Source organism: Giraffa tippelskirchi, chromosome 2 (genome assembly GCF_054371585.1).
Source record: "Giraffa tippelskirchi isolate mGirTip1 chromosome 2, T2T-mGirTip1v1.2.pri, whole genome shotgun sequence".
Lineage (NCBI taxonomy): Eukaryota > Metazoa > Chordata > Mammalia > Artiodactyla > Giraffidae > Giraffa > Giraffa tippelskirchi.
This window is the reverse complement of record NC_137276.1, coordinates 121030560-121052674: the sequence shown is the minus strand read 5'-3', so window position 1 is coordinate 121052674 and position 22115 is coordinate 121030560. Positions and strand designations below refer to the sequence as shown.

Below are 22115 nucleotides of genomic sequence, written 5' to 3'. Positions count from 1 at the left end.
ATATGTCAATGCTATTCTCTCAATCTGTCCCACCCTCTCCTTCCCCTGCTGTGTCCACAAGTCCATTCTCTACATCTACGTCTCTACTTCTTTCCTGCAAAAAGGTCATCAGTACCAGTTTTTCTAGATTTCATATATATGAGTTAATGTACGATATTTGTTTTCTCTTTCTGACTTACTTCAGTCTGCACGACAGACTCTAAGTACATCCACCTCACTACAACTGACTCAATTTTATTTCTTTTTTTAGGCTAAGTAATACCCCATTGTATGTATGTACCATTTCTTCTTTACCCTTTCATCTGTTGATCAACATCTAGGTTTCTTCCATGTCCTATTATAACATGTACTTCAGTAAACACTGGGATACATGTATCTTTATGAATTATAGTTTTCTCAGGGTATATGTCTAGTAGTGAGTTTGCTGTTTCTTATGGTAGTTTTATTCCTAGTTTTTTAACTAGGAATACACTTCATACCTTTTTAACTAGGAACACTCTTTAACTGGGAATACTCACCATACTCTTCTTCCTAGTGGTTGCATCAATTTACATTCCCACCAACAATCCAGGGGAGTTTCCTTTGCTACACATCCTCTCTAGCATTTATTGTTTGTAGACTTTTTGATGATGGCCATTCTGATCAGGGTGAGGTGATATCTCATTGTAGCTTTGATCTGAATGCCTCTAATAGTGAGTGATGGTGAGCATCTTTTCATGTGTTTATTGGCCACCTGTAGGTCTTCTTCAGAGAAATGTCTGTTTAGGTCTTCCACTTATTTTTTGATTGGGCTGTCTGTTTTCTGTTATTGAGCTGCATGAGCTGCTTGCACATTTTGGAGATTAATCCTTGGTTAGTTGCTTCATTCACAATTATTTTCTCCCATTATGAAGATTGTCTTTTCATCTTTATAGTTCCTTTTGCTATGCAAAAGCTTTTAAGCTTAATTAGGTCCCATTTGTTTATTTTTATTTCCATTACTTTAGGAGGTAGGTCAAAGAGGCTCTTGCTGCAATTTATGTTCCAAGAGTGTTCTGCATATGTTTTCCTCTAGGAGTTTTATAGCTTTTGATCTTACATGTAAATCTTTAGTCCATTTTGAGTTTCTTTTTGTGTGTGGTGTTAGGAAAAGTGTTCTAATTTCATTGTTTTAGATGTAGCTGTCCAGTTTTCCAAGCACCACTTACTGAAGAGACTGTCTTTTCTCCATTGTATATTCTTGCCTCCTCTGTCAAAGATAAGGTGCCCACAGATGTATGTGTTTATCTCTGGGCTTTCTATTTTGCTCCAATTATCTATATTTCTGTTTTTGTGCCAGTACCACACTGTCCTGATGACTGTAGCTTTGTAGTATAGTCTGAAGCCAAGAAGGTTAATTCCTCCAGCTCCATTTTTCTTCAAGATTGCTCTAGCTAGTCAAGGTCTTTTTTGTTTCAATCCAAACTGTAAAATTTTTTTGTTCTAGTTCTGTGAAAAGTGCCACTGGTAATATGATAGGGATTGCACTGAATATGTAGAGTGCTTTAGGTAGTATAGTCATTTTCACAATATTGATTCTTCCAATCCAAGAATATATCTCTCCATCTGTTTGTGTCATCTTTGATTTCTCTCATCAGTGTCTTATAGTTTTCTGCATATAGATCTTTTGTCTCCTTAGGTAGGTTTATTCCTAGGTATTTTACTCTTTTTGTTGCAATGGTGAATGGGATTGTTTCCTTAATTTCTCTGACTTTTCATTGTTAGTTATAACAATGTAAGGTATTTCTGTGCATTAATTTTTCATCCTGAAACTATTAAATTCATTGATAAGCTCTAATAATTTTCTGGTGGCATCTTTAGGGTTTTCTATGTATAGTATCATGTCATCTGCAAGCAGTGATTGCTTTACTTCTTCTTTTCCAATCTGGATTCCTTAAATTTTTCTTCTCTGGTTGCCATGGCTAGGACCTCCAAAACTACGCTGAATAACAGTGATGAGAGAAGGCATCCTTGTCGTGTTTCTAATCTTAAGAGGAAATGCTTTGTTTCTAACCATTGAAAATAATGTTTGTTGTAGGCTTGTTATACATGGCCCTTATTATATTGAGGTAGGTTCCTTCTATGCCACTTACTGGAGACTTTTTTAAATAGGTGTTGAAAACTATCAAAAGCTTTGTCTGCATCTATCAAGATTTTCATATGGTTTTTTATCTTTCAATTAGTTAATACAGTGTATCACATGGATCAATTTGCATAAACTGAAGAATCCTTGCATCCCTGGATAAACCCCACTTGATCATAGTGTATGATCCTTTTAATATGGTGTTGGGTTCTGTTTGCTAATATTTTGTTGAAGATTTTTGCATCTATGTTCAGTGACACTGGCCTGTGTCACTTTCTGTGATATCTCTGTCTGATTTTGCTATCGGGGTCATGGTGGCCACACAGAATGAGCTGCTAATCTGCCCATATTCCCACATGTACTTGCCTCCAATGTCCACAGCTGCTAGAGTTAGAGGATTTTCTTTTGTAGGAACACATTGTCCTTTCATACAATCCACAGACACAGTCTATCTAGTTGATCTTGTGGATTTAATCTGCAGCTTGTGCAGGTGTTAGAAAGGTTTTTGATGCTCTTCCTCAGTCGTTCCGCCCCTGGAGCTCAGCTGTGATTTTATCCCCACCTCTATACGTGGGCCACCACAGGAGCCTGCTCCCGAGGCTGCCCTAGAGGACCTGAGGCTGCCACAGTGAGGACCAAACGTGGAGGTGGCTGCTTGGATCGTGAGGCCCCGGCAGCACCAGGTTCACGGGGAAGCCAGAAGTCATGGGTTCAAAGGCTACAGCTCTATTAGGAGCTTTTTCTAGCCTCCAGCAGCAGGCATACAAGAGGCAACCGAGGGTGGTTCTTCTCTATTGCTGGGCTAGCCTGAGGGGAGAGAGGTTACAGTGGTGGCTCCACCCCTTGAGAGTGGCTCAGCAACAGTGCCCTGCTTCCAATGCCGTCAAGTTTTCCTCCAAAGGCATTCCCTGTTGTGGATTTCCTTCCTCCCGTTCCCTCAGACCATCTCCCCACAATCAACAGCAGTCCTCACCCCAGGATTGCTCTCCAATCCCCATGCTCCAGCTCGAGCCCCTATGTGCACTGGTGGACATGTGTCCACTCTGAAGTACACAGGCCTGTGGCAGACTGTCCGTGTGGTTCTCACTCTATGCAGACTATCACAGATCAGCTGCTTCACTCCCCTCTGATGCTTCAAATGCTTCCCTTCTGTCCCAACCGATTTCCCTGGAATTCAGGAATCTCTCCCCTGCTTTAGCTCCCCAACCCCGGAGTGCAAGTCTGGTCCTGCTTGCTCTCCTCCTCCCTCTCACTTCTTTCATCCTACCCAGTCATGTGTGGATTCATATAGTCCTTTCTGGTGATCAAGGCTCCTGGTAGTATTCAGCCAGTGTTCTGTGAGAACTATTGCATCTCTAAGTGTTGTCCAGAGAAGTCTGTGGAGACAGATGCACTCCATGTCCACCTGCTCCTCTGCCATCTTAGATCCAATTCCTAATGTCTTATAAGTTTTTATTTCCATCTTGATTGATTCTTCTGATTTCTTCCTCTGAGATTTCACATAACACTATTAAATATCAAGCATTGGTACCATTTTAAGCTTAATTAGTGGATGGAAAGAACAAAGTATGTAACTTGTGAAACTTATTCTATTGTTTGTTTTTCTAGAAAGTTAGGTAGTAAATTCCATAGAATCTAAATTAATAGATAATTTTAAAACTTAGTTCATTTTTAACATCCATTCCAGTTTATTTACCAGTCCCTCCCCCCAAAAATACATCTTTTGCTAAGGAGCTCCATTTTCTGGTGAGATTGTAAGAATACTTCAACTGAAATAAGGCAGAGATTTAGACCATATTTTGCCAATGACAAACAGTTTTCCCCTCTGCCATCAAAAACTTCAGAAATCACTAAATTTAGTACTTGCTGTAAGTTGTGACTTCCTTCTTTGTAAATTACTCTCTAAAGGAGTCTTCCCTAATTGAGTTTTATACCTATCACTTCCCTGCCAGTTTTCTCCACTTAAAGAAAGCATTCACAGGAGAAAATCTATCCATTTATATATATAGACCTTTAGACATATACATAGATCTCACACTTGACACAATTAAAAAGGAGAGACTGGCATTTGCAACTAATTCCTCTTTCCTCCATTTGGGCCAACTGTCTGCATCAACTCATTCTGGGGAAAAATGCTCCGTGGCCTTCAGCGCTTCTTCAACAAAAAACATTTCACTAGCTACTAGGCAGTATTCACAAGTGTCATTAGATAGTTTGAGAAAGAAATTCCATAATAAAAGTTTAATTTGTAAAACATAATCAAGATCAAGGCTTACTGACTCTTGGTCCTATGCCCTTTAATGCAACTATATAGATTCTCACTGTTCATGCATAATTTTACTAAAGACTATTTTAAATAAATCTGCATTAACCATATGAAATTGACATTTTTTGCACATAAAATATAGTTAAATATTACCAATTTTATATGACTCGATCTAATAAAAAAGAAAACAGTGTTAGAAGGTAGCCCCAGCAAACAAAGGGCAAGGGAAACATCACTAATAACAACCTACATAATTCAAAATCACTGCGGATTTTGAATGTGGATAATTTCATGGTTACTGTAGCCATGAAATTAAAGGGTGCTTGCTCCTTGGAAGGAAAGCTATGACAAACCTAGACAACATGTTACAAAGCAGAGACATTATTTTGCCGACAAAGGTCCATATAGTCAAAGCTATGGTTTTTCCAGTAGTTTTTCATGTATGGTTGTGAGAGTTGGACCATAAAGAAGGCTGAGCACCAAATAACTGATGCCTCTGAATTGTGGTGGTGGTGAAGACTCTTGCGAGTACCTTGGACTGAAAGAAGATCAAACCAGTAAATCCTAAAAGAAATCATTGGAAAGACTGAATATTCATTGGAAGGACTGATGCTGAAGATCCAATACTTTGGTCACCTGATGCGAACAGCTAACTCATTGGAAAAGACCCTGATGCTGGAAAAGATTGAAGGCAAAAGGAGAAGAGGGCAACAGAGGATGAGATGGTAATATAGCATCACTGACTCAGTGGATTTGAGCATACTCCGGGAGACAGTGGTGGACAAAGAAGCCTGGCATGCTGCAGTTCATGGGATCACAAAGACTCAGACACAAGTTTGTGACTGAATAACAAATAACAACACATAATTCCTATACACTAGTGAGATTTAGGACTTCTAATTATCCCTGCAAGTACTCCCGTGTTTTTAAAGCCTCTGCAGATTCTGTTATCAAAAGTGGATACTTCCAGCAGCCAAATTACACTGGGAAAGAACATCTATCATTGGCTCTGTTTTACTGATTAGGAAACTGGAGTCCAGAGAGCTTTGGTGATTCAAACAGGATAACACAGCTAATAAAGTCCAAGGGTTGAACTTAAAAGGAAAAAGTCATCTGGCTTCAAATCAAATGCCCTGTCGCCTGCCCCATCCTGTCTCTGACCTAAGGAGATAAACACGTCCAATAAGAATTGTGATTTATACACAAATAAAAGCTGGAGATGCAAGAGTATGTGGGACTGCTCTGCGCCTTAACTAGGTATTTACACAATAATGGCAATAATCACATTGTATAAAACAGTCAATATTATTGGGACTCAGATTTTTGGAGAGGAGATTTTCCACTGTCGAAAAAGCAGGCACTTTTCAGACAAACAGCTGAATTTGAATCTACTGTGGGCTTGGGCTACATTTTGTTTTTTAGCTCCTTTGCCTCTGTGATCCACCTCTGCTCCATCACAATAAAGCTATCACCCCAAAGAAATACTAAAACAATAAGACAGGCCAGTACCTGGTACCTTAGGCTGCTGCTGCTGCTGCTCAATAAAAACAGAACTCCTCCCTCTTCCTTGCTAGTAACTTACTAAGTTAGAGGTAGTCCTGTCAAGAGTAAAATCCCACAGGAAATTTCTTGAACTGATTCGCACAGTCATCAGGCCAAGTAAGAAATCATAAAATAAGGGGAAATGAATACTTCTCCCAATTTTATCTCCTATCATTCCAACAGAAAACTGGGCACTATGTCAGTATTTTAGTAGTGAGTACCTATCAACAGGTCCACTGGCCACTAACTAACACCCGTGACCACTGTAAACAAGTAGACCAGTCCCTCCAGGCCAGATCAGCAGGTCTGACAGCTGTGGAGTGTGGAGACCTGGGTCAGTGCCCATGAGCCCCGCAGGTGATGGTCTTATACAGAAAGGGGTGGGAGGAACTAATGAGAGGTATTATTTGCTTAATTCATGTTTGATGGATGGATGGGCAACCAAACAAACTAACAACCATATCAAAAAAACTCAAAAGAAAAGAAAAATGAAAGATATCTGATGAGCAGGAGTTACAATGGTAGGCAGAAGTTACATACATTTTTCATTTAGTCACTCTTCATAAAGATCTGGTGTCATTTTTGGTTTTGGGATTTACAGACAGTCCATATATGGGATGGATTAAGGGCTGACATAATAAAATAAGCAAACTAAACCCAAAAAAAACCTTATTAGAAAATAGAGTAAAATATATTTTAGCCAAAAATTGTCAAACTTTGGTCTCAAGATCCCTTGAGCACTACTGAGAAGCCCAAAGCTCTTATGTTGTTATACCCAGCAATGTCTATTATATTAGAAATTTTAATTGTGAAATTCATAAAATATTTATTTTTAATTTGTTTTAAAAATAGCATTAAATGTTAACATGAAAAATATTTCTGTGAAAAGTAATTATATTTCCCTAAAAGTTTTAGTGAGGAAAATAGCATGATTCTACATTTTTGCTCATCTCTTTAACATCTGGCCTAAGACAGTTAAATTCTCACATCCACATCTGCATTGGATGAGCTTCAAAATGTAGTTTTAGTTAAAGTATACCGAAGAAAATCTAGTTTCACATAGATATGTTCTAACAGGAGAGGAAGAAGTATTTTAGTAGCCGTCTGGATTTTTTTCTTTGGTGGTAGTGGTGGTGGTGATGGTGGTGTAATCACTAAGTCGTGTCCGACTCTTGCAACCCCATGGACTGTAGCCTGCCAGGCTCCTGTCCATGGGGATTTTCCAGGCAAGAATACTGGAATGGGTTGCCATTTCCTTCTCCATCCTCTTTGGTACCATATCAAAACTCAAAAAAGCGGCAGTTTCTTAAAGGCTGTTTGCAAAGGAGAAACTAAATCCATATCAATGAACATTTTTGTTACATTAAAATCCTTTAGTATAATTTAGTCTTTGAAGAAATCTTTTACCACTGCTAGATTTTGTTGTTGTTGTTGTTCAAACATAAGTTTATTTTTGTGTTTGTGCAACACAGGTAACAATTTCCTGATGCTTCTCTTCATTTTTCAGCAATTTCAGACATCTTTGATGAATAGTTTTCATTTAGGATACTATTTCTAGATTTTATATTATATAATCGTTGGTCATTTGGAGAGGTATATTCATCCAGAACTTTGAAGTATACTTTTCATTACACAGTATCAACAAATAGTATTAATAGTGGCACTGATCTCATTCTAAGTACTGGAAAGTATTGCTTTTTTTTTTTCCTTGACTTGAAGGGGCATTCCATTCGATTTTGAGAAAATGTCCGCCAAATACCCAAGTATGAACTGCTCGAGTTTGTGTATCATTCTTTCCAGTAAAAATGGTGTTCCATGAAGAAAGCACCTAATTTAGCTCATAACTCACTCTCAAGTGTTGTTCCTCTAGACAACCATCATATATAGCAGAAATGCTTTGTGAACTATTCTTATAATGCCACATGAAATATTTAAAAATTTGTCAAATGGACAATACGTATTACTTCATCACAGTCATTCTAAAGTGAACTTAACTTTTTCTGTTTTATAGGGTTTTGTTTTTTTTCTTTTAAGATTTACTATTTTATTTTTTGGCTGTGCTGGGTCTTTGTTGCTGTGTGCAGGCATTCTCCAGTGGCAGTGAGCAGGGGCTACTCTTCATTGCGGTGTGTGGGCTTCTCATTGTAGTGGCTTCTCTTGTTGTGGAGCACAGGCTCTAGACGCACAGGCTTCAGCAGTTGTGGCACGAGGGCTCAACAGTTGTAGCTCCCAGCTCTAGAGCACAGGCTCAATTGCTGTGGCACATAGGCTTAGGTGCTCCAAGGCATGTAGGATCTTCCTTCCTAGACCAAGGAAGTTCCTTGCATTGCAAGGCAGATTCTTAACCACTAGACCACCAAGGAAGCCCCATATGTTGTTGGCTTTTTGTTTGTTTACTAAGGCTGCATAGCAGTAAGTTACAAAATGACTACAGGACATAACTACGGACATGGCCTTCAAGTGTGCTGAGGTATCAGCAGGTTTCTTTCACACATTGCGGCTTTTGCACCATTAGTACAGATGTCAGCACAGTGAATGAAAGAGGCAAACAACATGTTAGTATTCTTTTGAAAATGAGTTGATCTCCTGATCCCCTTGAAAGTGTGTCAAGGCCTCCATGTCAAACCATTATCTCAAACTTTGACATACAAATACTTTATTTTGATACAAAAAGCATTATTTCAAAAAAATGAGAATTTAAATATATTAAAATAAGTAACTTGTTTACCAAAATGTACTTGTAAAGACGAAAGAACAAGTTACAACCTGAGAGATGCTATTCACCATATATAAAACCAACAAAGCAGGGGTCAAGAGTATTTGAAGGATTTCTACAAATCAGTAATAGCACAAACAACCCAAAAGAAAAATGAGCATAGATATAACTCGACATTGCGTTGAAATAACCAATTATCATGAGGAGATGCCCATAACATTATGATCACGGAAATGTAAATCAGGACCACAATGCAGTAACATTTCTCAAGAGAAAATTTGTAAATCTGAGGATAGGAAATGAGGATTGGTATCCACAGAGGATTTGCAATCACTTTGGGAAATAGTTTGATGCCATTGTCTATAGTTTAACATTCATATACCTATGATTCAACAATTAAATACCTAGACTTATGCACACAAGAAGCTCTTTCACATGTTCATCTAAAGACTTGAAGGATATATACCTTGGCATGGTTCAAAAGGGCAAAACCCTGGAAACATGCTGAACACAGGAAGCTGAATGAACGAACTGTGGCATGGTCAGACAATGGAATGTTACAGTCACCCAAACAGATGATTTATAGCAACACTTAAATAACATGGACAATGCATGGTATGATATATTTAAACCACTAAATAATTACATATATTTCCTAAAAATCACAATTTCATACACAGACATAAGCATACAACACACTTGTAGGAATACATACACATGTAACAAAACACAACAAAATTAAACTGAGTAAATGAAAAAAATGAGGCTCAGGGTACATGGTAGCCAGAGAGACGGCATGTGGGAAGAAAGAGAATTCAGTTCCATGTATTAATAGCTTATTACTGTCAGTCTTGGCTTTTGTTTTGGTTAACAAGTTTGAAGGAAATTAATAATGTGATTAAGAATAACAAGATAAAAATTTTTAAAGTCAACCTTGCATGAACCTTGCATGATAAGAATATGCCATAAACCAAAGACTACGGTTAATCCAATTTTATGCACCAATGATTTTAATCTATTAAACACACAGAAAATATAAAACTCTGAGGTCCTGAACAAACTCATCATTCAACAGTTGAGTCCTTTATTTGGCCAAAGTTGTACAGATAGAGTCATTCATAAGTTTAGTAAATATCTAATGAACTTCTACTACATGCCTGGCACTAATTTAACAGTGAAGAAAAGAAGTAAGTTCTATTTTCATGAAGGCTACCTTTAAGAGAGTGGCATAGTAGGAATAGGGAGGTGGAAGGATGATGGAGAAAATAAACTGAAAAATAAGTATCACTTTAAATAATGAAGATGGCTCTGAAGAAAATAAAACATGTGAGAGGCTGGAGCGTGCTGGGTAGGTGCTTGGCTGTGTCAAGGGTCGTAAACTGGTAAGGCCTCCCTGAGAAAGTGATGTTTTAACAGAGACCAATATGAGGCAACCACAGTAAGATGCTAGAGACAGACAATCACAGGCCGAGGTCAGGGCTCCAAGAACCTCTGCCCCATTGAGGTTCATCTTTATAGAAATGAACTTCAGCATCACCGCAGAGACAGTGTGAAAGCAAATCTACCTGAATATTCCTGCTCCTCCTATGCGGTTCTTGACAAAACCTGGTGGGTCATGTTTGTAGACCCTTGCCAATGCCTCTCCTCCTCTACCCCCTCATCCCCAATTTACAAAGGTACAAAAGCTTTTCATGATTTATTTGAGACAGAGAAAAACATCTTTCTGCTCAGAGCTTTTCCTGACACTGGATGGCAAGCTCAAGGGAATAGCTGGGCAGTAAAGCTTTTGTTTTTCTTTTCAATTTTTGTTCCACTCAGCCAAAAAAATTAAAGAGTGCAATTAATTTTTTTTATGACACATACTGGTTTACTTGACAAAGGCAACAAATATCTGCAACCTTGCGTTCTCTATACCCCCACCCCATATGCACAAACTGCCTGCACTTTGCCACAAGCTGATCATGTCATGGACATTCAAGAGACAGAAAGTTTGCTGACACTTTTGCTGCTGCAGGCAGGGCAGGTTTAAAAAAAAAATTACAGGTTTAAAAAAAAAAGCCACATAGCTGAAGAAGGGCCTCTGCTGTCCACTAAGAGAGCAATTGTGGGCCCTGGCTAAGGAATTCAAGGTAGTAATAATCCAAGTTATGCTGACATTACACCTGCCAGGCAGCCATCCACTGGGATGGGGTGGGGAATGAAACCAAGGAGAGAGCATACAGGTAAGATGCTGAAGTCACTGAGGGCTTGAAAGAGCTGGGTTTCAATTGCAGGTGCTCTGGTTACCATCTCAGAACTCTCTCAAGCTACTAAGCTCCCTTACATAGCATTCTTCCTATGTAAAGTAAGAATGTCTTCAGTCACTCATCAGAAATTCATTCAACTCCTACTATGATCCATTTGCTGAGCTAGATGAAAATACGAACCTCTCTCTCCATTAAGTGGAACAGACAAGCTAATAAAGACAAGACTCTTAACAAGAAACAATACTCCATAGTCATTACAACTTTAGAATAACACTCTCAGTTCTACAACATACTTGTTCTTACACCTTGGATAAGTTATTCAAGCTCTCTAAACCTCAGTTTCCTCAACTGTAATATGGGATTTCTCTTATCAGGAGGATTTTAAAAAAAGCACAGCTGTAGTTCATTCATTTTCACTGTTACACAAAATTCCACTAAAATTTTAAACCCATTCTCCTGTCAATAACCAGTTGCTATTTCTGCACTTTGGCCATTACAAGCAATGTTCTATGAGCACCCTTTCATGTGCATCTTCCTGTACATCCTTGGAATGCTTTGGAAGAGATTCTTCTAGAACATATACTTAGGAATTAAAATGCTCAGCTAAAGGGTGAATGAACGTTCATCTTTTCCAACTATTTCCAAGCCTTTTCCAAAGATTCCAATTCCTTTAGAAACAATAATGCTGAGCTGGGGATAAAAAAAAGGAGGAAAAAAAAAAAGTCCTGGAAGACTACACAAACCATGAACCATGAACAATTTTTTAATGGAATCTATGTTCATATAGATTTAAATCAAGATGGGAAATAAGACACAAAATTCAGGACAGAGTTCCCTCCCAGCGGAGGAAGGCACAGCCCAGGGAGAATGAGGAGGGGAAAGTTGGCATACCCCCTAAGGCTCTGGCTCTCAAGTCAATGCTGTGTTCTTTTTGTGTGCTTTAGCTTCTTTGCATAAATTCTTTTCAAAATATCAAATATTCCATTGACAAGAATAAGAGTCTTTACTGTCTGAGCCACAAGGGAATTCCTTGAAAAGAATAAGTATTTTTAAAAGCAATTAGCATTGCCTGTGTCTGATACCTAGGTAAAGTTCCCAGTAACTGGCAGTTATTGTTGTAAAATGTGAAGAGAGCAGAAACAGATGACAACCCAGGACTGCAGGAAATGGAGGTGCTCGGCGGAGAGTGGGGTGAGGAGGCTGCTCAGACACTAGAACCACCAAGACTCTGGGCTCTCAGAGGGCAGGATCCCCAACACCAAGAACACTGCGTCACAGAAGGTGCCAAAAGCATTATGTGATAGATGAAAGGAAAAGTCTGTCTTACAGACGACAGTCTTAAACAATATTCTCAACAAAGATTACTTCGGCTTAGAAGAAGGGGGAGAATGAGAAAAGATGGCCAGTAACAGAGTAAGAAACAACAATTTCAGGGCAGGCAGAGAAGCTCCCCAAGGTGACTCAGAAAGAAAAGGTAAGGAAGGTAGAGACACCTTAAGAACTGCTGGCTTCCACCCCATCCCCTCTGTTTGCTTTTCATGATACTAATTTGTTTAGAGGTTCTGAGCTGGCTCTTTTACAGAATTCGTGCTCTGAATCTGTTCAATTGTTTATCCTTGATTAGCTTTTTAACAAGGTATGTTGTATACATCTGAGTTATATTGGGGGGGAAAATATCAAATTATTCCATTTTTGGTAAGTTCAATCATTCAGTGACTGTCAGATATCCCTACTGAAAAGGTATAATTTTTGCTTTGTTATTCTAAATGATCTAAGAGTGATACTTGTAGACTAGAACATCCTGTTCTCCTAGAAACTTTTGCTGACTTTTCACAAACATTGAAGATTGTTGCCTGAATCTGTTATTATGCTGAGATTGAAAACTGGTTTCTTTCTATCATTCCTTCTACCTTTTCTAGCTGACATTCTTCCGTGAAGACATTCTCCTGTCTTCATCCTCCCTTTTTTAATAGTACTAACAAATCTTGAATTTGGTTTGCTTTCAAAAGTGTTTTCATCCATTACTGTTATTTTTATTGATACCCAAATTGTTGAATTTAGAAGTGCCACCAAGTGAGGTCCCATGTCCTTTTTTTCCCTCCTTAACATTTCCTTGTTAGTCTGAGTACTCCCCTTGCTTTCGGCCCGCAAGGTATCAACTCACCTTTCCCTGTGCCTGATTTGAAATCAGTCATTTCCCCAAGGAGGCTTGGTCTGTTTTAGTGGGCGATGATACTTAAAACAAGATAAGCTCGTTGATACTGGGGCTCCTTCTTTGCCATCTACAGAGGGTTTCTACTTTTGTTATGTGAGGTTGGAAAAGGCTTGAACAAGTTTATAGCTATGAGGGTATCACAACTTCAAGAGAATTTCTGCAGGTTTATACCTTGAAAGAAAATAGTCTAAAGACAGAGACAGATCTTGAAAACAAAAGAGGAAAGCAATAATGTATGGATAAAGATTAGAAGTCAGGGAAGCCTACATTAAAAAAAAAATAAAAACAGTATGGAGTAAAATAAAACTGGTCCTTATCCAAGTAGGTCATGAACATGGAATGCAATTCATGGTACAGATGGAAAGGAACACTTCTAATTATCAGACTTTGTACAGTTCAGACAACTACATCTGAGGCAGTGATGAAATGGCAACTAATAGCTCCCATAGGGTATGGCAAGATATAAGATAGCTCTCTCAAAACATGTAAGACTGACTCATATTGAAATCCACATGAAAAGTGAAATAATCACTAATGGATTATTTAAAGAAGACATTTACATTCAATAATGGATCCCACTGGGAAGGGCCTAGGACTCAAAAAAGAAAAGATCTTCCATTCCATATGCACCCTAAGCACCATCTTTAAGCTGCATGAAAATGCATCTTTCACATTTAAGTCCTACTCATTTTCAAGTGAATTATAGTTGCTTCATTATCATATATCGTGTTAACAAAATACAAATTCATTTAAAGAATTTTCCCAATTCATAACAATACATTTTATTGATTCAAAATTTACTGATTTCCTCCAACAGGCAGGAAGGTACATAAATTTCAGGATTTAAAGTATATGAGAATCACTTCTCTGTATTATTTCCATTCCCACCTAGAGTCCTGGATATTTATATTCTTTTCCTTTGGATATGTACGCCTGAATCTTGAACAAACATAAAGGTGATTGACATTCATCTAAGACGTGAAAGCAGTTGGTTTCTCAGAATTGAAAATCTGTTTCCCAGCCCCCCTAGCAAAGGGGCATGTGTTAAGGCCCTAAGCCCCAAGATCTGAAGATCTGAGTACAGCACGCCTGACTGAGAAACACCATCTCAGTGAAGCAAAAAGAGGTCAGAGATTCATTTCCTGGCCTGGCCCCCAAGGGAACAGAAACACATATTCCAAAACAATGCTGCAGAAGAACAGGCTGTGGGCGGAAGTGGGGGGCTGTGGTACGGAGAGGGAGAGTCAGGAATCGTTAACAGCTCAATTTAATTCCAGAAAAGGAATCAGTCCCCCGAACTCGGGAGACAGGAGTTTCATAGCTTTACATCACTCTCATCAAAGAGACAGGCCTGCGTGGACTGCCAAGTAGGAGCATGAAATGCTTTGGACTTCACCCTTACTCCCTCAGAGTGACGGGAAACCCTCACTTACTTAGAGTGCCACTTTCCATTACTAGAACCCAGGGACCACAGAAGCATGGCCTTCCCCCAGCCACCCCTAGGCAGACACTGCTGGGCCAGACTCCCCGAAGAGGTGCAGAGCACTCGGAAACGGATCTAAGGTGTCTCCTGCAGCCCTGCGTCAGCGCAGAACCACCACCTCACATAGATGTGGGGAAGTAGGGCACATGTGGGGCCCGGCCCAGGGGAAGTCCTGGCCCACTGCGAGTCCCAGAGACATCCGATCCGATTCTGCTGTCAGCTGAGTCACTCACTCCCCGAACCCCCACTGGTCCCTCTGAGTCACACACAGCAGAGCACTAGGTATCTGATTCTTACAGGAATAGAAACCCTACAGGGTAGCAACTACCACCTCTCCTTTTAGATGTAAACACGGAAACCAGGAGGCACTCTGCAAATAGGGCAGATTCTCTACTGTCTGAGCTACGCAGGAAGCCCCAAATAATTGACTATTAAGAAATTGAGCCATATTTTTAACCAAGGTCCACTGCATCCATTTAATCATTATGCTTCACTGCCTGCCCATTCTTCCAATAGGACAGTAAAGAAAACCTACTTCTCATTCCAAAACCTAAACATATGAGTCACGTATTGCTGCTGAGTTACTCAATGCATAAAGTTTAGCATCAATTACAGAGCTGATTACATTCTATTCCTGTATCAAAATAGTAAGAAATAAAACTATTATTAAGGGGCTATTTCATGTCTTAAACCATGGGAGCTGCTGGCACCTAGTGGATAGAGGCTGGAGATGCAGCCTTCTATGATGCACCAGACCACTCACCCACAGAGAACTACAACTCAAAAACATGTCAACAGTGCCAAGGATGAGAAATCCTGGGCAACCCCAAGACTGTAGGTAAAAAATCTCTCCAAATCCATCCTGACAAACCAGATGCAGTTCCTGACACAGAGGCTGGGGGGGGGGGCATTTTTGTGGCCCCAGAAGGGCCTGTGCGGCACCTCACCTCCTCCCCCAGCTCCTAATTATCTGCCTGCATCACCCGAAGATGTGAAGACAGACCCAGGTTTGAGGAGACGCCACACTTGCACTTAGCTGCAAGTTCGGCTAAATGTATTTTAAGGGAAGTGGTTGGAATTAAAAGGAAAAACTAGGTCTGCAGGTTATCAGGCTACGTGTTATTACATGGAATGAAAGAACGGCTGTTTGTGGCAGAAACTCACAAATGTTTAGTCTTCGTGATTTTGAAAGTCTGTAAACAGGAGGGCCCAGGAAGGAGGCCTGAAGGTGTAAGGACAGAGCTGAGCTTATGCTTTGGTGGAAGAGGAAGTTCTGAGGTGTCTGCAATTCAGCCTATGAAGAACATGCAGGTATTTCCAATGTGAGAATGAATTAGCCCTGCTCCTCAATTAAAGGTCTGTAAGACCCTGTAGAAGGTCTACAAGACCTTCTAGAACTAACACCCAAAAAAGATGTCCTTTTCATTATAGGGGACTGGAATGCAAAAGTAGGAAGTCAAGAAACACCTGGCGTAACAGGCAAGTTTGGCCTTGGAGTACAGAATGAAGCAGGGCAAAGGCTAATAGAGTTTTGCCATGAGAACGCACTGGTCATAGCAAACACCCTCTTCCAAAAACACAAGAGAAGACTCTACACGTGGACATCACCAGATGGTCAACACCGAAATCAGATTGATTATATTCTTTGTAGCCAAAGATGGAGAAGCTCTATACAGTCAGCAAAAACAAGACCAGGAGCAGACTGTGGCTCAGATCATGAACTGCTTATTGCCAAATTCAGACTTAAATTGAAGAAAGTAGGGAAAACCACTAGACCTTTCAGGTATGACCTAGATCAAATCCCTTATGAGTATACAGTGGAAGTGACAAATAGATTTAAGGGACTAGACCTGATAGACAGAGTGCCTGATAAACTATGGACAGAGGTTCGTGACATTGTACAGGAGACAGGGATCAAGAAAATCCCCATGGAAAAGAAATGCAAAAAAGCAAAATGGCTGTCTGAGGAGGCCTTACAGATAGCTGGGAAGAGAAGAGAAGGGAAAAGCAAAGGAGAAAAGGAAAGATATTATCATCTGAATGCAGAGTTCCAAAGAATAGCAAGGAGAGATAAGAAAGCCTTCCTCAGTGATCAGTGCAAACAAATAGAGGAAAACAACAGATTGGGAAAGACTAGAGACCTCTTCAAGAAAATTAGAGATACCAAAGAAACATTTCATGCAAAGATAGGCTCGATAAAGGACAGAAATGGTATGGACCTAACAGAAGCAGAAGATATTAAGAAGAGGTGGCAAGAATACACAGAAGAACTGTACAAAAAAGATCTTCACGACCCAGATAATCACGATGGTGTGATCACTCACCTAGAGCCAGACATCCTGGAATGTGAAGTCAAGTGGGCCTTAGAAAGCATCACTACGAACAAAGCTAGTGGAGGTGATGGAATTCCAGTTGAGCTATTTCATATCCTCAAAGGTGATGCTGTGAAAGTGCTGCACTCGATATGCCAGCAAATTTGGAAAACTCAGCAGTGGCCACAGGACTGGAAAAGGTCACTTTTCGTTCCAATCCCAAAGAAAGGCAATGCCAAAGAATGCTCAAACTACCGCACAATTGCACTCATCTCACATGCTAGCAAAGTAATGCTCAAAATTCTCCAAGCCAGGCTTCAGCAATACGTGAACCATGAAATTCCAGATGGTCAAGCTGGTTTTAGAAAAGGCAGAGGAACCAGAGATCAAATTGCCAATATCCGCTGGATCATCGAAAAAGCAAGAGAGTTCCAGAAAAACATCTATTTCTGCTTTATTGACTATGCCAACGCCTTTGACTGTGTGGATCACAATAAACTGTGGAAAATTCTGAAAGAGATGGGAATACCAGACCATCTGACCTGTCTCTTGAGAAACCTGTATGCAGGTCAGGAAGCAACAGTTAGAACTGGACATGGAACAACAGACTGGTTCCAAATAGGAAAAGGAGTACGTCAAGGCTGTATATTGTCACCCTGCTTATTTAACTTATATACAGAGTACATCATGAGAAATGCTGGGCTGGAAGAAACACAAGCTGGAATCAAGATTGCCGGGAGAAATATCAATAACCTCAGATATGCGGATGACACCACCCTTATGGCAGAAAGTGAAGAAGAACTAAAGAGCCTCTTGATGAAAGTGAAGGAGGAGAGTGAAAAAGTTGGCATAAAGCTCAACGTTCAGAAAACTAAGATCATGGCATCTGGTCCCATCACTTCATGGGAAATAGATGGGCAAACAGTGGAAACAGTGGCTGACTTTATTTTGGGGGGCTCCAAAATCACTGCCGATGGTGATTGCAGCCATGAAATTAAAAGACACTTACTCCTTGGAAGGAAGGTTATGGCCAACCTAGATAGCATATTTAAAAGCAGAGACATTATTTTGCCAACAAAAGTCCGTCTAGTCAAGGCTATGGTTTTTCCAGTGGTCATGTATGGATGTGAGAGTTGGACGGTGAAGAAAGCTGAGCGCCGAAGAATTGATGCTTTTGAACTGTGGTGTTGGAGAAGACTCTTGAGAGTCCCTTGGACTGCAAGGAGATCCAATCAATCCATCCTAAAAGAGATCAGTCCTGGGTGTTCATTGGAAGGTCTGATGTTGAAGCTGAAACTCCAATACTTTGGGCACCTCATGCGAAGGGTTGACTCATTGGAAAAGACCCTAATGCTGGGTAGGATTGGGGGCGGGAGGAGAAGGGGACGACAGAGGATGAGATGGTTGGATGGCATCACCGACTCGATGGACATGGGTTTGGGTAGACTCTGGGAGTTGGTGATGGGCAGAGAGGCCTGGCATGCTGCAATTCATGGGGTCGCAAAGAGTCGGACACAACTGAGCGACTGAACTGAACTGAACTCAAAAGTATAAAATATTTTTAAAATAAAAGTATGCTATTGAATATTTAATAACATAAAATATTATAAAATGTAACTACAAGACCGAATAAGTAGCCCATACATAAATCCTCATTCTAGTCAACCCATTACAACTGCTCTGAAAACCATCGAGGATACTACATACTGGCACGACAAGGAGAGAAAAAAAAAGTCACACGTTACAGCAAGGGAGACAAAAACAGCAATGCTAAGAAAACAGTTTTAGTAAGTTTGGACATGTATACAATGATTATACACATCTATACTCTTTTCTACTGTTACAAGAATCATCTAGAAAACAAGTATTTATCACATATGAAAAGACCTTGGAGCACCTGGAATGAAAGCTTTTGATGCTTGAACTGTAAGTACAGAAGAGGAATTTTGAGCCTGTCACTTGCTTAAAACAGAACAAAGAACAGGGAGGAAAATGCTCATCATAGATGTGCTGTGCTAAGTCGCTCAGTCCTGTCCAACTCTGCAACCCCGAAAAGGAGGGACTGTAGCCTGGCCAGGCTCCTCTGTCCATGGAATTCTCCAGGCAGGAATACTGGAGTAGGTTGCCATGCCCTCCTCAGGGGAACTTCCCAACCCAGGGATCAAACCCAGGTCTCCTGCAATGCAGGTGGATTCTTTACCAGCTTAACTACCACTGTCACTTGCTTAGAACACAACAAAGAACAGTGAGGAAAATGCTCTTCATAGGTGGGTAGTGATAAAAGAGTGATCTGAAAGCAATTCATTTTCCATATACATTTTTTCCTAATTATGAACTATTCCAAGTACAGAAACTAATGCTGGTAACACCAATATACCTAATTGCCCAGTATTAATTCACAGTAATGTTTAGGCATAATTCACAGTAATGTTAGGCACAGTAATGTTTAGCTGTTTCAGAGTTTAAGAGATGAACGACCACAAATACAGCTAAAGTCCAACCACCCTATGCCCCCCTTCCTTCTCCAAGAGTAAGCACTGTCCTGAAGTTAGACAGTATCATTCCTGCCCAGAACAAGCTCGGTATCACCCTGGATCAAATACAATATTTCACCACAGAGAACTGCATCTCCTTGATTCTAAAGAGAACCTCATGACCTTTTAGGACTATCGTAGGTAAATATAAGATGTTCTTTATCACTGGCTCTCCATAAAATATTTATTTATATTTCCAGACCAGAAGGATGATATTATTATGATGAAATCTGTAACAAGTAAACCCTCTAGGAAAAATTCTAGATTTCAGGCTCCCTTTAACATATTTTTTTCCTACCTGAAGTCCCAACTACAGCAAAGAAGTTATTTTTTTTAACCCTCCTCATCAAATATTTATTAAAGTTTCCTGTGTACAGAGTCAAAAACTTGCTATTCAAAGAGTACTCCTTGCCTTACCAACATCAACATTACACCCAACTTCAGACTTATGGTATATGAGTCTTCACTTAAGCAGGAGCCCCAGGAAATCTGTACGCACATTAAAGTCTGAGAAGGGCTAGCTTCAAGAATTCAGAAAGGTGCCAACCCAGACCAAGGCAGAACTGAACCAATCACATGCTGCCAAACCTATCCTCTCCCTATCAAACAATAAAGCTTTCAGGTGTTATTTCAGTAAAGTCCTGCATAACTAGACCACTGGTTATCAACCAGGGGCAAGCTGGCCCCCTAGAGGACATTTTGATCACAACTTAGGACAATAAAACTATTGGCACCTAATAGCTAGAAGGTAAGGATGTTGATGTTTAACATCCTACAATGTTGAGGACAATGCTCACAACAAATCATCTAACTTCAGAATGTCAATGGTACAAAGGTTTAAAAAAAAAAAAAAAGGAAACAAAAGAAAGCCTGCTGATGATTTCCTGGCTAAAATGGCCATAACTGTTTGTTAACTTCAGTAATTTAAATGATCTGTTTTGAGCATCTAAATCCATAAAGGGGGAAAAAAATAATAAACCAGTAACTAAAAACACTTCTCATTCAATTCTCATGTAGAGTTTACAAGGTTCTCACCAGAGTTTACATCAAATCTATGATGGTCAATAGCAATAACCAACAAGAAGTTTGGTAAAGCAACAAAAGCATATGTTGAAATCTTCAAGTTATACAAGCTGTATTTAAAGACTAAGTACCCTGCTACTGATTCATGGGGTCGCAAAGAGTCGGACATGACTGAGTGACTGAACTGACTGACTCTGCTACCACATATACATCTTCAATAAAACATTCTGGCGTCTATTTAACTTAATTAAATCTTCATTTTTCTACTACAGTACAGAATCACTGGTGAAGAAACCCCTTGGCCACTTCAAGATGACAAGCACTCATTGGGCTAAATTATTTCATTGAAAGGAAATTTCATATTGGACAAAATTTTTGAAAAGGTAATTGAAGAAATACTTTAGTATTGTCAAGAGCTTTGTTAATTTCATCAAAATATTATGATGGAATAATTTCTCTTCTTCAGAAAAAGTAGAATTACAGCACACAATTAAAACACTGGAAGGTGGTCCATTTTAAGAGAAAACGGTTCACTGCATGTAATTACACAGAAGATGAGTAATGAACTCAACACACTTTTATTATGGTGAATGTATTTCTGAAGTGAGCATCGCCTTGTTTGGCCCTGAATCAACTAAATTCTGCCCAGAGAGAGCCTTGAGGTTACATGAAATACTCCACAACCCAAAAATACGAATGCGGCACAATCCAGAGACCTAACATTTCACTAGGAACAACTGTACTCACTATCTAGATTAAAATTAAACTTTGCCAAAAAAGAAGAAAAGAAAGAAAAAAATTAAACTTTGCCATGGATGTTCTAGTTGTACAAAAAAAGATGAAAGAAATTCATAGGCTCCTACTACATATTAACAGCTGTCTTTTGGTCTCATCAATTCCATTTTACCATTATATGACCAAAGATCCAAACAAAGTGACGGTTGATGTAGACCAAAATGTTTCAAGTCATTTCATTTTCCTTTACCTGAACTTGTGGAATGAGGAAGATTTCCAACTAACAATAGCTAATACCTTATTTTTTTTTTTAATTGAAGTCTAGTTGATTTAAGGGCTTCCCTGGTGGCTCAGCAATAAAGAATCCACCTGTAAATGCAGGAGATGTGGGTTTGATCCCTGGGTCAGGAAAACCCTCTGGAGAAAGAAATGGCAACCTACTCCAGTATTCTTGACTGGGAAATCCCATGGACAAAGGAGCGTGGTAGGCTACAGCTTGTGGGGTCACAAAGAGTTGAACACGACTTAGCAACTAAACAACAACAAAGCTGATTTAAATGTTCTGTTAATTACTGCTGTACAGAAAATATAAATGGATATATATGTGTGTACGTGTATGTGTGTATACACACACACATTCTTTTTTTATATATTCTTTTATATATTCATTATGGCTTATCTTAAAATCCTTTTTAAATGAAGTCTCAAGAATTCAGGCAGGTTTGTTTATGTCCCGTGAAGCCTCAAGGTGAACATAATGACCACTTTTACTATAGAAATTCAGAGATAATCTCAGAAGTAACTTCCATGGGCAGGACTGGCTACCCTGCCACAAACTAGCTCTCCAGAATCCCCCTTATTTCAGTAGATCATCATCCAGAGGTGCTTGTCTTTTTTCCTTCTCCCCCTTTGCCTGTCTCTCATCTTTAATGGGCTGGGAAA

General features: G+C 39.6%; 2 protein-coding genes and 1 long non-coding RNA gene across 35 annotated transcripts in view; 1 reads left to right on the top strand and 2 right to left on the bottom strand.

Moving 5' to 3' along the window:
- The window catches only part of MED12L (mediator complex subunit 12L), a 364359-nt gene that overhangs the window by 195032 nt on the left and 147212 nt on the right, over window positions 1-22115 (bottom strand). The window lies entirely within an intron of this gene.
- Window positions 1-22115, top strand: part of P2RY14 (purinergic receptor P2Y14) — a 62272-nt gene that overhangs the window by 31833 nt on the left and 8324 nt on the right. For 3 of the 7 annotated variants that reach the window (XM_081570504.1, XM_081570509.1, XM_081570510.1), the window contains one exon: window positions 20711-20821. The exons of the other annotated variants lie outside the window; for them this stretch is intronic. The gene's annotated coding sequence lies outside the window, so the exon portion shown is untranslated. The remainder of the gene's footprint in view (window positions 1-20710; window positions 20822-22115) is intronic. 7 annotated transcript variants of the gene reach the window in all.
- Window positions 233-3477, bottom strand: LOC145538457 (uncharacterized). The gene is made up of 2 exons (XR_014076870.1): window positions 3369-3477; window positions 233-2908 (listed from the first exon to the last, which is right to left on the bottom strand). It is a non-coding gene; the product is annotated as an uncharacterized LOC145538457 (long non-coding RNA).